Below are 14998 nucleotides of genomic sequence, written 5' to 3'. Positions count from 1 at the left end.
ACGTTGGGATAATAATTTGAAGTCAACATCCGAATTCCATATGTATATGGAGCAAATGCAACAAGTCTTGGAAAAAGCTGGGATGTCCTATCATGCGAAAGAGCAGGCTTATCAAAACTCGAGTATCCAACAACAAATGTTTCTTAGCGAGTTCGATCATCAGAATAACATGGTTCATAATTTGCACAAGGCGAAGATGGAGGAGCAACAAAGAAGACATATGGAGACTTCTAGGCTCAAACACGAACTATACATGACGAGAAATCTCTTAGATGGCTATGAAAAAGCTTTGAATGAGACAACTAAAGAATTCACCGAGTATAGAAAGAAATGCCCTTTGTATGAAGAACCAATTTACATGGATACAGGGTCTGGTGGTCCTGTTTTGAGCACGAGTGAACCGAAGAAGTTGCCTTTTAAAGAAGAGATGACACAATGTCACAATGTGCTCCAGCTGAAGAACAAGATATGACAGAATGTACTCCATCCGAAAAACAAGTTACTGAACAATCTATTTAACTGATACAACTTTATGTTTTAAGTGAAATTTGCTGGAAATTTCTTAACTTTGTTTTAAACATTGTTGCTATGCTAATTTTTGTTATTAGACGTTTCTATCATAATTAGTTTGTCTATGATAAAACTATGCATGCGATGCTTGAAAGGTAACTTGATTTGTAACTATATGAGATGTTTTTAATTTAAATTCTTTGATCCATCACTGATAAAGAGAGTCAATTAAATTCCATTTGACATCTTAATGTATTTCCAACGTTTCCAAGGAAAGAGAGTGAATTTATAGATGAGCATTTCTGAAATTGCATTCTTTTAAGGGCATATATGAAGATTCACTGAAGGGAACACTATCTGTTTGCATAACGGTACCAATATATTTTTTACTAGGAAGAACCATCATATCTTTAACTGTACATGGAGCACTGTTTGTATATGTGTGTTTGTATAACTATATACTTATTTACCCTGTGAGTACAAAAGCAATCCAATATATTAGCTAATATCTATTAGCTACCAGCAACATTGTAAAAATAACTGAACAAGTATAGTATTCTAATGGAATCTAATGTATTATTCCTATGGTCGCATGTCATTTGATAATATGAACATAAAAAAAGTGACTTTACATTTGTGCATACACATTGTTTCAGCTTAATACATTTGTTTCCTCTTTATTTGGCTCAAAACCTTAACTGCTCCCACATTTGTTGCCTCTTTATTTGTTGCCCTTTGCCTCAATTTTTAAAAGTTCCTAATGACCCACATTCATATCTAATTTCATCCAATACCCTCTATTATTGTTAGAGAAGTAACTAAAAACATTAGTATAATTTTTTGTTGTATAAATGAGAAAGTTGAGTTACAAGATTATATGTTTATATTATTATAACTTTAACCCAAACATTTTAAGAAAAATGCACATATAGCCTTTCCAAGTAAGATCAATTTTAGCTCTACCTTACTGAAAATTAGAAAAAACTGAATTAACTAATATTTGTCAATCACTTAAAATCTTCCAAATATCATCTAATGCAATGATATAAACCTTTTCCTAAAAAAATGAAAAATACCGTGTAACTTTAAAATTTGGGAAAAAAGAAAAAAATAATCATAAAACATAACAATATTATTATCTAAAATTTGCCATGACCCTTTTAGATGTAAAATTGCTAATTAAAATTTATATTCGATGTTAATTTTTATTTATTTTTAACAGATAATACAACTAATCAATAAAATATTATTCATATATGAAAAAATTATTATATATGCACCTATTTTTTTGCGCACCTAGGCGGCCGCTCTATTCCTAAAGGCAGAGCTGGCGCTGCTTATATCTCAATAGAATCTTCGGGATGTAGAAAGTGAAAGACACTTTGCCACATGTAAAAAAAACGCAAAATATATAAATACCAGGGTAAATAATTATAAGGTTTTTATGTATTTACTTAACACGCTAGTAAATCCATCATATTATTATAAGTTCCCTAAGTTTTATCTTAATCAATTCTTTAGTCTTTACATTTGTTTTTGTAAATGAAAGTCTAAAATTGCCTCTAGTTATATACATAAAAAAAATTTATCTTTTAGTTTCAAATTTAATCTAATTAATTTTAAAGAAGTTTTGGAACTACATATACACCAAAATTAATATACTTGAAAAAATGTATTATTAATTTTTTCAAATTGTAATTATTTTTTAATATAATATCTTTAAACCAATATTAAATATTATTATAAATTTTTTAACATCATATTTTTTTTCTTCATTCATAAAATTTATTTATGTGTTTTTGTTTTTTTTTTTGTTGCTAACAAACCCACATGGATTTTGATTTTGTCTTAAATTTTTTTGTAGGCACCTATTTTTCTTAACCAATGGAGTTAGCCTTATGGTAAATCTTTGCACTTTTGCTTTGTTGGGTTTTATGTTTTAATGGAAATTCTGAAAACACTGTAATGATTCTTTGTCCTAAGAACTGAATAAATAGAAACAACCTTCAAATTCAGAGATAACCATGGATTAGACAAGATGATTAAAACGTGGGCAATATTGATACATTAACTCTAAACTGAAGTACAACCAAAGCCTGTAATCTCAACTACTTGGATTATTTATACCTTTGTTCATTCTAAGTGTCTTTATTATTTTGGCAACCTCATCAACATTTGCACATCTTACATTCCCAATATAGTGAATCCATTGTATTTGGTGTTTTTTCTCTTTACCTTCCATTTGATTCTGCCTCTTTTTCCAATGTAGTGCAGTCCCTTCATCTAGCTGTTGCTACTACTGCTTTGAATTACTCTGTTGCTGCTGCTGATGTAAAAATTACTCATGGAGGTGTTCTTTCGCCCAATATGACAGAGAAATCTATCCAGGATCATTTTTCCAAACAATGGTTGTTCATTTTCTGGCATTTTTTTTTTGCATCTTAACATCAACAACACCCACACCAATTAACTCAATGAAAAGAGTTGTAACTTCCTTCGTCACTGGAAAACCTCTTGAAAACGCCACGAACATAGTCCGGTCATCTTCAGGGACGTTTTTGCAAGGATCCCAGTCCCATAATTCACGTGCACCCAAGTCAAAATCCACAGCGCTTGGGACAATGCTCATACTCCCGAACACTCGATGAGGAAAACTGGGAATTACTAGCGCTTCGCTTGAGCTTGACGATCCTAGAACATGTCGCAATATGTCAGTGAAAACTTTTTATGGCGGAACATTTGTAAAGAAACTTCTTTCTCCACTATCCTAGCAGTGAGAGAGATTTCTGCTGACATTTCTAAAGGTAATGTGTTTGCATCAAGACTTTTCAGACATAAAACAGCCTCATCTGCAATGGCATTGAGCAAAATATCCTAGAGGGGGACGGGGTTCATAACAATACCCAAGAGTGTTCTAGATATTAAGTACTCTGTTGCTGCTGCTTCTCTAAACAAATTGATCAATATTAATTTTTAGGTACAGCACCATGGTTTTGTAGGATCAATCAACCAAAAATGCATCTAAACAACACAAGATCTCTAGAATGATTTTCTTTAAATAATGCATATTTAAAGATAGTGCGACCGGGCCGCCCTTTTTTTTTTTTTAATGCATATTTAAAGAAGAAATTAGTAATTTAAACATAAACTTACTTGCAGTCTCATATCATCCTCGCTGTTAGAAGAGATTGTTTTCGCCGGCAACATTCAGCAATCACTGATAAAATATCCTTTTTTTGTTCTTGAGAAAGCCTGAAAGATCTTTGCTGTTCTCATGTTTCTTCACCATTGTTTTTCGTGCACAGAGTTAAGGTTTTTCAGATTTTTGTGAATATTTTCCGTTCTTAACAACCCTAGCTATCTATAAAATAATGATTCTTATTACCTCTTTGATGTTGATTTCGATTTGATTTTATTTTTTGCCTGCCAGATCTGTTGAGCCGCTTTTTGTGGAACGTAAACCCTAATCCACAGCACATAAGATTGGAGATATCAATGTCTAATGCACAACCACATTTACAATATGCATTTATGTAGGTCAGGCTATTTGTATGGGATATTGAATTCATATCAAATAATAGGCATCATACATAAAACAACCCCTACATTTTTTAAGTTCTAATTTACCCTCTATTCTAATCTAATTACATTAAATAACCTTATAATCTTATACAATTACATTCAATAATCCATATTATTGTTCAATTGTATTTAATAATCTCAAAAATCTCATGAACTTTCAAAAGTTCATAATTATTTATATATTTGGCGTGTCTTTCACTTTCTACACCCAAAATATTATCTAAAAAATTCTAACAAGAATTCCTTTCTCTTTCTTTGATGAATCACTAATTATTGTGTATAAGTTTTCCTTAATCGGAATTAATTAAGTATCTAAAAAGCCAGTCAATGTAAGAATTGAATTCCTAATATGGCTCAAATCATCCTTCCATTTCCGGTACAAACGGAGACATTTTTCTTTTCTAGCAAGTTACATTTTTATATACTCTGTTGAACTCTTCTTCCGTAGATTTTCCGCATTCCGTTTCCGTGCAACATAGCACATATATATTCCTCAAAAATGCTAATCTCTAAATTCAATCTCTTTACTTGGAAACAATGGAAATAGATTAAGATCTTCAATGGAATTAAATTCATTCGGTGTTGATCAAACAATTAAAAAAGCTGATAATATAGTCATTACAAATGCAATGAATGATATCGGTTGAATCAATCCGCCTAAAAGTAGGCAACTGAATTGAAGCAAAACAATAATACCAATTGAGAAAATCAGGCACCAACAATTTCCTAATCATTTGTTACAAACAACAAATTAGTATTTTGAGAGAAACATCTAGCATTGTCAAACTAAAATGAACAATAGCTAATGCTTTACTAAATGAACAAACACAGATTTGGACTCTGCAATTTTCTCCATTGCAAATTAAGCTAAAAATAGTTACTCCCAAAGCCACAATCTCAACTAGTTGAAAATGCAGGAAATTACAGCAAAAATAATTGTCTGCTGAAATTTACATAATATTCAGATCAAGCATTAGCAGCATAGTTTCATCATAGCAAATAACAAACAATCTTGATTTGTATAAAAAAACTTATCATAACACCAGAAGCATAAACAAACTTGCGGTTTCAATTTCAAGTAATCATATCATCCTCACACATTAGATAGGTTATATAAACAAACACACTAGAGAGCAACATCTAACAAAAATGAGCATATCAAGTTTAAAACAAACTTATAGAACACATCAGACAACTTATGTAAGGCACTCACAAACAAACAAATTTGACAATAAATCTATTGAAATCACAATTACAATCCTAAAATTCTCACCTTTTGGCATAATCATTTTTTAAAAACCACTATAGAAAACAAGTAATTAAAGAAAAATTAATAATGATAGATCATTTGTAAACACATATAATAAGCTAGAGTAGTTGAAAAACTCATTATATCTTCAGAATTGCTATTAAAACATGAAACCCAACAAAGAAAAACGCAGGAATTTGATTTGTTAATAGTTTCCTGCAAAAAAAATTATTAAGATAGGATCAAAATACTGACCATCACTTGATGCTCCTCCCTTCTTTCTTGAGGAAGGGTTTTTATAGAATTAAGCTTGATTCTCTTTGGAAATTTACTCGAGGACAGAGCAGTTAGAGATCAGATCCTAAAAGCATTGATGAATGCTAACTTTCTAGAAAAGATAAGCCCTAATCCTAAGTATTGATTTCTATAGAATTGATTATGCCACTTTCTGGAGAAGATAAACCCTAATCCTAACCGTATCCATAATTGATATATGGGCTATCTACTATTCAGATCTCACACAGGAGATATCTATGAACATTGGGTAACGCTAATTGCTATTCCGCGATTGAGAAGAGTAAAGGTGTAAGTCCAGTTATATAGGTGATGTCATCCCTTCCTCTCAAACTTCACCTACCCACTAAAGTTTTAAAGTTCTAAATTAGACCTTCTATTTTTGTCTAATTATCTTTAATAGCCTCATATTTTTGTCCAATTTTATCTTTATATAATTAATTTCAATAACCTCAAAATTTCAATTGTTCTCTAAATTCTTAAAAGTTCACAAGTATTTACAAATAAGTTATTTTCTTTTTGACATGTGACACATGGTGTCTCTCACTGTAACAGTTTGGGCCAAATATTAGTCTTAAATTTAACCCTAACGTTCTTAATTCTATTGTGATTTAACCTTAACGTATGAAATTATGCAAATTTAACTCTGATAGTAAGATCAATTTGAGTCATACCTTACCGAAAATTAGAAAAAACATGTTTTATTAGTATTTTACTATCACTTTAGTTTATTAATTTATTAGTAACAAAACTATAAAAATTCTGCTAAAATGCTAAAAACTAAATCTGCTACATATAACTTAATCACAATTTTTTTTATCAAATTCTCTTAAATATTTAGAGTGTTATTAATATAGTTATAAGAAAAATAAAAAATATATATAACTGCTTCAATCTAACGACAAACTTGTTTGGAAGATACGACGTGATAATTAAATAACAGTAACCAGTCTTTTTGCATTTTCGACAGAGCTTGGCTAAACTTGGTCTTGCTTGGAAAAATTAGGGTTTTATTTGCATCACTTCATATGTTAGGAGCTAAATATGCACATTCATTGAAGCGTTATGGTTAAATTTGACGCTTATCCCAATAAAAAAATATACAAAATTACAAAATAAATATTACATGTTGCAATTATTGAGTTTCTATAGGGATCGTGCCGTGTCAATTTCGAAGTAGTGTCAAAATTATTAAACCGTAATCCAACCCAAAAAATTTCATTTCAATCTCGTATTAACCTAATCAGGATGATATCGATTACGTGTGGTGTTGTCGAGTCATATATAATTTTACTATGGGTCAAAATTATTTTTAGGAAAACCTCAATTTTAATCTTGAGGTTATTGGGAATTTCCCTCTCATTTTACAAAAAGGCTTACTTTTAATCATTGCCCTAAAATATTGGTTCAATTTTATCATTTTCTAATAAATTCCGTGGAAACTTTTTATTCGAAATTATTTTGAAAATGATAAAATTAAATTAAATTTTCTATTATCAAAATAAAATTCACAAAAAAGTTCATGAATGGACAAAATTAAGCTGTTTTATAAGATAAGGACAAAATTATTATCTTTTTCAATAACTTTAGAAGGAATTAGCTTTATAAGTAGATTGATTTGTGTGAAACAAAATCCAGAAATAAGATTTGTTTGGTGCTGGAGAATTCTTCAATTCCACGATAACACCTGCTGGCCCATTCGCCGACTTCTTCAATGATTTGCAACATCGAAGGATTCCTAAACATTTGATGAACCTTTGGAGAGTGGCAATCATCACTTGCCCTTGGCTGATCCGGAAAACTCAGAACCATGCTTTTTTTAACGATATCAATCCAAATTACTAAATCCCGGCTATGGCTCTCGGTTCGTGAGACTAGACATTTTGCTGACCCCGGAACCATTCGACAGCGGCCTGCCCCGAACATAATTATCGTTCGCTGGGTCCCCCACCGGCGGGATGGACCAAAGCCAACACAGATGGATCCGCATCAGGCTCACCAGGTTTGGCAGGTTCAGGAGGCATTTTTCGACACCATAGAGGGTTCCCGAAGGGCTGTTTCGCCTTCCCCATTGGTGAATCCTTTGTGCATATTGCTGAGCTGGGGCTGTCATTTTCGCAATTGAAATCGCATGGGAAAAAGGGTGGCACCAACTATGGATAGAATCAGACTCCTCTTTTGTGGTAAGCATGTTAAAACAGCGTTCTTCGAAGGTCCCGTGGCTGATCCGACAAGCTTGGACGAGATTTTTACACTAATGCGCTAATATGGAGGTAAGAATTACACATTTACAGGGAAGGAAACCGCTCGGCTGACTCTTTGGCACGCTTTGGAGCTTCATCCCCGTGATTAACCTGGTGGCACTCTGCCCCTGAATTTTGTCAATCTTTTATTTTTGACGATCTATGTAACGTTGGACATATCTGTTAGAAAAATGGCTTTGAAACATTGGTGTGTTTAATAAAAATGGGTTTGAAAGTGTGGGGTATATTTGTCTTTAACCACTTTGCTCTCAAGAGCACTTTTACAATCCCACATGGGAAACTTATAACCCTTTGAGTGGGTATATATAGAGTTGGCCTTTAGAAGCCTTTAAATTGTGTTAAGTGGTTTTTAGCAAATATACCACGCGTTACAACGTTCATATTTTTGGAGGCTATAAACACAACCAGTTTCGAAAAAAACTTTTCTTTCAATCGTACAGTTCGATTTCCGATTTCCGTTCTTAATTTCAATTTGGTTTTTCTGTAACCCTCATTTGTTTCCTACAATATCCGTTCTGTTTTATCCTTTCTTTGTACTCTTTTGGATTTTTTAATATAATGGGCTGGGCAGTTTAAGCGGCTAGGGGTGCCAGCCTGGCTGGGATGTCTCGCTTCTTTTTCTGTCCTTGTTCCAACCTTCATTCAAAAAAAGTTGTGTATCCCATTGTTTCTAGAAGAATAGTTTGATTGAGTCTCACCTGTTGAGCTACTAGAGTTAAGAAAGAGTGGAGCAAGTGGCAGGAAAAAAAACATATCCTATCCCTAATTTTCTTCAATCTGGCGACCAAGTTAGAGGGAATCTTAAACTACTCTTAGTTGGCTACGAATGGAATTTGGGGGCAAATTCAAAATATGAGAAACTATGTAATAAAATACCTTACACTATTTGCTTAAATTCTACCATCTGGTATGAAGTTGTTGTCTACCATATAATAAAATACTGTTAACTAAGACGGATCCTGAGATTTTGGAGGCGTAGGGGCGAAGCTTCAAACCAGGGCATAGTAAATAAGTACAGGTAAAAAATCAATTATGTAAAAAGAAAAATTACTTATAAATGACACCTTTTTATTACTTTTAACAAGGGATCTAATAAAGTTTGAAATAAAAAAATATTTTATTTCATATTAAAAACTTAGTTGCTCATACAAAATATTATCTACGAGCATTTCTAAATGCAGAATCACTAAAAATAAGCATACACCAACATTCTCTAATATATTTTTCTCAATAGATAAAATTATTAAACTATTTAATCTTTTTTTGCGATGATGATCTCAAATAGTTTTTCAATAATTTTAACTCTAAAAAATTTCTTTTAGCAGATATATAGTTAAGTGGATTCGAAGCGCAATCGAAACATTTGGGTAATAATCTGCTGTTTTGACAAACTCAAGAATTTCAAATGCTGCAGCAATAATTTTGGCCAAAGATTTGCAAAACTTTCATTTCTGAAAAAGAATCATTTGCATCAACATGTGAAAAATTATTATAGTAATAAATTTATGTGTTCTGACTATTTAGGACTATGACATGTATTTATCATTTTGAGATTTTAATTTCAGTATTTTTTATAAAACATTATATTTGGACCCTTCCCTCCATTGTGCCTAGATATGTGTTGCAAATTATTTAAGCCTAGGATTATTTCCTTAACTGTTTTATCTTTTAAGATTTCATTTTTGTATTTTTTTTTCTAAAAATATTATTTTTGGGCTCCTCCATACCCTAGGCCATGGTTTGTCCAAATGCGATATTTACGTATTGTCGTAATGCCTTGAATCAGTATATCCCGTTTCCTATTCGGAGTAGGATTTGGGTTTCGGATTCCTAGTTGGATTAGGATCATGGGTTCCTATTTGGATTGGGATCATGAGTTCCTAGTTGGATTGGGATTGGGATCATGGGTTCCTAGTGGGATTAGGATCATGGGTTCCTAGTGGGATTAGGTTAGATTAGGTATTATAAATACCCCCATTATGTAACCTAATCATTGTAATCTGATTTTCGCCTCCTAATAATACTATTCTCCTTCTGCCCGTGGACTAGCCAACACAACGTTGGTGAACCATGTAAATCTGTGTTTTTCGATTGATTGTTTATTTATCTTTCATTAATTTCGCACAACAAACTGGTATCAGAGAAAGATGTCTGCGATGAACGTGAAAATCGAAAAGTTTATTGGGAGAAATAGTTTCAGTCTATGGCAGATCAAGATGCTGGCTTTGTTAAAACAACAAGGTCTGTGGACGCCGTTGAAGAAGGCAACGGGAGAAGTCACTGCTGAGATGACGATTCTGGAAGAAAAGGCACATTCAACAATTATGTTGTGCCTCGCAGATGACATCATCACTGAGGTCTCAGACGAAGAGACTGCTGCCGGTCTGTGGATGAAGTTAGAGAGCTTATACATGACGAAATCTCTAACGAACAAACTTCTTCTGAAACAACATCTGTTTGGCCTGTGAATGCAGGAAGGTACGCAACTCAGGGATCATTTAGATCAATTGAACACATTATCATTTAAATTTTGGACAGAGCTTGGTTAAAATTGGTATTGCTTGAAAAAATTAGGGTTTAATTTGCATCACTTCATACGTTAAACCCTGCACTTTGATTGAAGCGGCACGGTTAAATTAGACCCTTGTCCCAATAAAAAATGTATAAAAACTTACAACATAAATATTACATGTTGCAACTATTGAGTTTGTATTGTGATCATGTCGTGTCAATTTCGAATTAGTGTCAAAATGATTAAACCGTAATCTAACCCAAAAAATTTCATTTCAATCTCGTATTAACCTATTGGGATAGTGTCGATTACGTGTGTTGTTGTCGAGTCATATATAATTTTACTATGGATCAGATTTATTTTTAGGAGAACCTCAATTTTAATCATGAGGTTATTGGGAATTTCCCTCTAATTTTATAAAATGGCTTAATTTTTATCTTTGCTGTAAATTATTGGCTCAATTTTCTAATAAATTTGGTGGAAACTTTTTATTCGAAATTATTTTGAAAATGATAAAACTAAATCAAATTTTCTATTATCAAAATAAAATTCACAAAAGAAATTATGAATGGACAAAATTAAGATGTTTTATAAGATAAGGACAAAATTAATTTTTTTCAATAACTTTAGAAGGAGTTAGCCTTATACAATTTATTAATTATAAGATTAAGTAGATTGATTTGTCTGAAACTAAATCTAAAAATAAGATTTGTTTGGTGCTGTGAGTATCCCATCATTTCTAGAAGAACAGTTTGATTGAGTCCCTTTGGTTGAGCTGCTAGAGTTAAGAAAGCGTGGACCACTTGGCAGGGAAAAAAACTTATCTTATCCCTAATTTTCTTCAAGCTTACCACGAAGTTACAGGGAAGCTTAAACTACTCTTAGTTGACTAAGAATGGAATTTGGGGGCAAAATCCAAATATGAGAAAGTATATAATAAAATACCTTACACCATTTTACTTAAATTCAACCATTTGGTGTGAGGCTGTTGTCTACCATATAATAAAATACTGTTAACCTTCTGTGATACATAAAAGAGGAACACCAAAGAAAAGAAAACATAAGATAAGAGATATAGCAGTCACTCAAGAGATATGTTTAGTTACTTTTACAGTTTCAGTCATTTTTTCTACACGTTTAAACCATAAGACAAAATTTTACCAGAGGAGGAGATGTGAATAAGTTCGATAAAATACAATTTCTATATAGATATGTCTGGTCTGTCCAAATCTGATATTCACGTATATCAATAATCATGATAACATTTATTTGTTTTACTCTAATTTAGAGTGATTTTGTGGTGTGGAATGATTGTGAAAGGTGAGTCAGAAGCTGCTTAGGATATTCAGGTAGCCTGAAAATGCAAATCTTGGTTGTAACGTTCTGAAATATTTTTGTAACATCCTCAACAAAAAAAAAAAATAAGAATTTGGAATTGGAAATTAAACATCATTGGGTGCACATGACTAGAACAACATATTCATTTACTAATTTAGAACAACATTAGTTTCATTGTAATCAAACTCTAACTTTAAAAGACAAAAACCATTCTACCTATTAAACCAGAGCATTGAGCAATGCTTACATAATCTCGTCTCTAACTGGTAGAGTTTGATAAATTTCCGACGAGGAAAATTAACTATGAAGGAAAAAACCAAGCTTAACTCGGTAGGAACACTTCCCCAAAAATGTGAGGAAAGACATCGTTTTGGCCTCCTTGGAGCATAAAAGAAAATGCACAACCCTTCATATGTTGGGAGCCGCAATCGCAAATAAAGATGGATAGATGAGTAGGGGCCAAACCATCCCTATAAATGATGGTTCTCCGTTGCAAAAAAAATATGTCGGTACCGTTATGCAAACAGACCGTGTTCCCTTCAGTGAATCATCATATATGCCCTTAAAAGAATGCAATTTCTTTAATCAAACATCTGTCCTTAAAAAGAGCATTATTGAAGAGAGGAATGGACTATGAAGGAAGAAACAATGCTTAATTTGCTAGAAACACTTCCTCAAGAAAGTAGGGAACACCATCAAGTGATAGTTATGAACCCATAACCCGATCTGCAAAAAATTTATTAGGAGAAAAGTATGCTTGCCGCAGCAACTTGTCAAAACTCATCAAGCCACATACTAAATCCTCATCAAAGCTGAATAACCATCTACTCCATTTGAACCTTATGATGATGGAGCATCTGAATCTCCTTTATAGTGAATAAAAGAAGGATGTCAATTATTTCCATCACATTTATTAACGTGGTGGGTTTAATTTTGAAAATATGGAGCAAGTCTTACATTTATATGACCACAACTGAAATAACAGTCAAAGATGAACATAACATTTCTTTTTCGTTTATATTTACGTTTCTTTTTAGAAATAACATTTCTGATATCTATTTGTGTGAAACTTAGCACATATATAATCCTTCTAATTCAGAAATGCTCATATATAAATTCACTCTATTTACTTGGAAACAATGGAAATACATATTAAGATGTCAAATGGAATTAAATTGGATCAAATAATTTCAATTAAAAACATCTCATAAAGATACAGAGATCATAGGCTGATGTAGATAGCATTCAAATCAAGTTACCTTTCAAGCATAGCTGGCATAGTTTTATCATAGACAAACTAATTATGATAGAAACGTCTAATAACAAAAATTAGCATACCAACAATGTTTAAAACAAAGTTAAGAAGTTTCAATCAAATTTCACTTAAAACATAAAGTTGGATCAGTTAAATAGATTGTTGAGTAACTTGTTTTTCGGATGGAGCACATTCTGTCATATCTTGTTCTTCATCTGGAGCATATTGTGTCATCTCTTCTTTAAAAGGCAACTTCTCCTGTTCACTCGTGCTCAAAACAGGACCACTAGACCATGTATCCATGTAAATTGGTTCTTCAGGACCACCATACTCGGTGAATTCTTTAGTTGTCTCATTCAAAGCTTTTTTCATAGCCATCTAAGAGATTTCTCGTCATGTATAGTTCGTGTTTGAACCTAGAAGTCTCCATATATCTTCTGATGATCGAACTCCCTAAGCAACATTTGATGTTGCATACTCAAGTTTTGATAAGCCCTCTCTTTCGCATGGTAGGACATCCGAGCTTTTTCCAAGACTTGTTGCATTTGCTCCATATACATATCGAATTGGGATGCTGACTTCAAAGTATTATCCCAATTTCCATGAAAAACAATAATATAAAGAAGTGATTATAGTTCATGTGCGGATGTGAAAACCACTGGTACCAAAGAAAATGACACTTTCTTATATACATATTTATAAATAGGAAACATCCAGCAGATAAATACCTATAACATGAACAAGCATGTGACACTTTCTTATATTATCAGGAATATTAAACTTATCTGCTTGAAAAAGAGTTTAGTTCAGGAGCTTCTCCAGGATTCAGAAACATTTAAAGAAAAGATAATAGGAAGTATTGTAAGAGTCAATTCTGACCCTTATGACTACCTCGAGAAAAACTCTCACATGCTTGTTCATGTTATAGGTATTTATCTGCTGGATGTTTCCTATTTATAAATATGTATATAAGAAAGTGTCATTTTCTTTGGTACCAGTGTTTTTCACATCCCAACATGAACTATAATCACTTCTTTATATTATTGTTTTTCGTGGATTGATACTTCGGATGTACCTATTTCCAAGACTTGTTACTATCTGGTGATTCTGCCTCCTTGAACTAATAAAAGGAGTTCGTGAAGCTTCTATAACAACTATAAGACTCTCAGAACTACCCCTGGAAATTCAATAGATACCCATGTTTCCCAATAGCATAGATTAGGAGTAATATAGATCTCTTCACAATTCTCATTAAAACCTAAAATTCAAGAGATGAAAAGTCCAAAGTTTTACCGGAAAGAATTATGCTTCTAAAATTCAATAGCTTTCAAGTAGTTGCTCGGAAAGAAAATATTTCCTGCAAAAAAAAATCATTATGGAATCAAAATCCAATGAGCAACAAATAGTAAATGCCAACAAAAACTCAGAAATAACTTGGAATTGGGCAATTCAAATATAGAGCTTTGTGCTATTAATATTTTAGCAGATAACGTCATGGAGGTTCATGACTATCACTTGATGAGATTCTGAAAGCATTGCTGAATGCTGATTTAATTGGTTTTCATAGATTTGATTTGCTTTGTTACCTCGAAGATTTGTTGAGCCACTTTCTGCAGAAGGTAAACCCTAATCGCACACCATCAACATCACAACAACTTTCCAGATTTGAGATCTCTCGGGGGGAGGTATTAATATGGAATGCACAGACACATTTACAGAGAAGACAAGAGAGGGGCGGAGAAAACAAGAGTTGTGAAAACAGTAGCTATAGTTATATAGGCCAGGCCATTTGTGTGAGATATTTAATTAGTATAAAATATTAAGCTTGATATATTCCAACAACCCCCTAAATTTTTAAAGTGCTAAATTACTCTATATTCTTATGGGATAAGGTACTAAAATAGACCTAACGTGTTTTGAAAAGTATCAATTTAGGCTCAACGTTCAAAATAGCACCAATATAGCCTTAACGTTTACAATATAGCATCAATTTA

General features: G+C 32.5%; 1 long non-coding RNA gene across 1 annotated transcript; it reads right to left on the bottom strand.

The window, feature by feature from the left end:
- Positions 1-12924: 12924 nt before the first annotated feature.
- Positions 12925-14751, bottom strand: LOC136233502 (uncharacterized). Its single transcript, XR_010690864.1, has 2 exons — positions 14591-14751; positions 12925-14361 (listed from the first exon to the last, which is right to left on the bottom strand). It is a non-coding gene; the product is annotated as an uncharacterized lncRNA (long non-coding RNA).
- Between the last annotated feature and the right edge of the window lie 247 nt (positions 14752-14998).

The sequence above is a fragment of the Euphorbia lathyris genome, chromosome 6 (genome assembly GCF_963576675.1).
Source record: "Euphorbia lathyris chromosome 6, ddEupLath1.1, whole genome shotgun sequence".
Taxonomy (NCBI): domain Eukaryota; kingdom Viridiplantae; phylum Streptophyta; class Magnoliopsida; order Malpighiales; family Euphorbiaceae; genus Euphorbia; species Euphorbia lathyris.
Note: the sequence above shows the minus strand (reverse complement) of the source record. Positions and strands in the feature narration are given on the sequence as shown.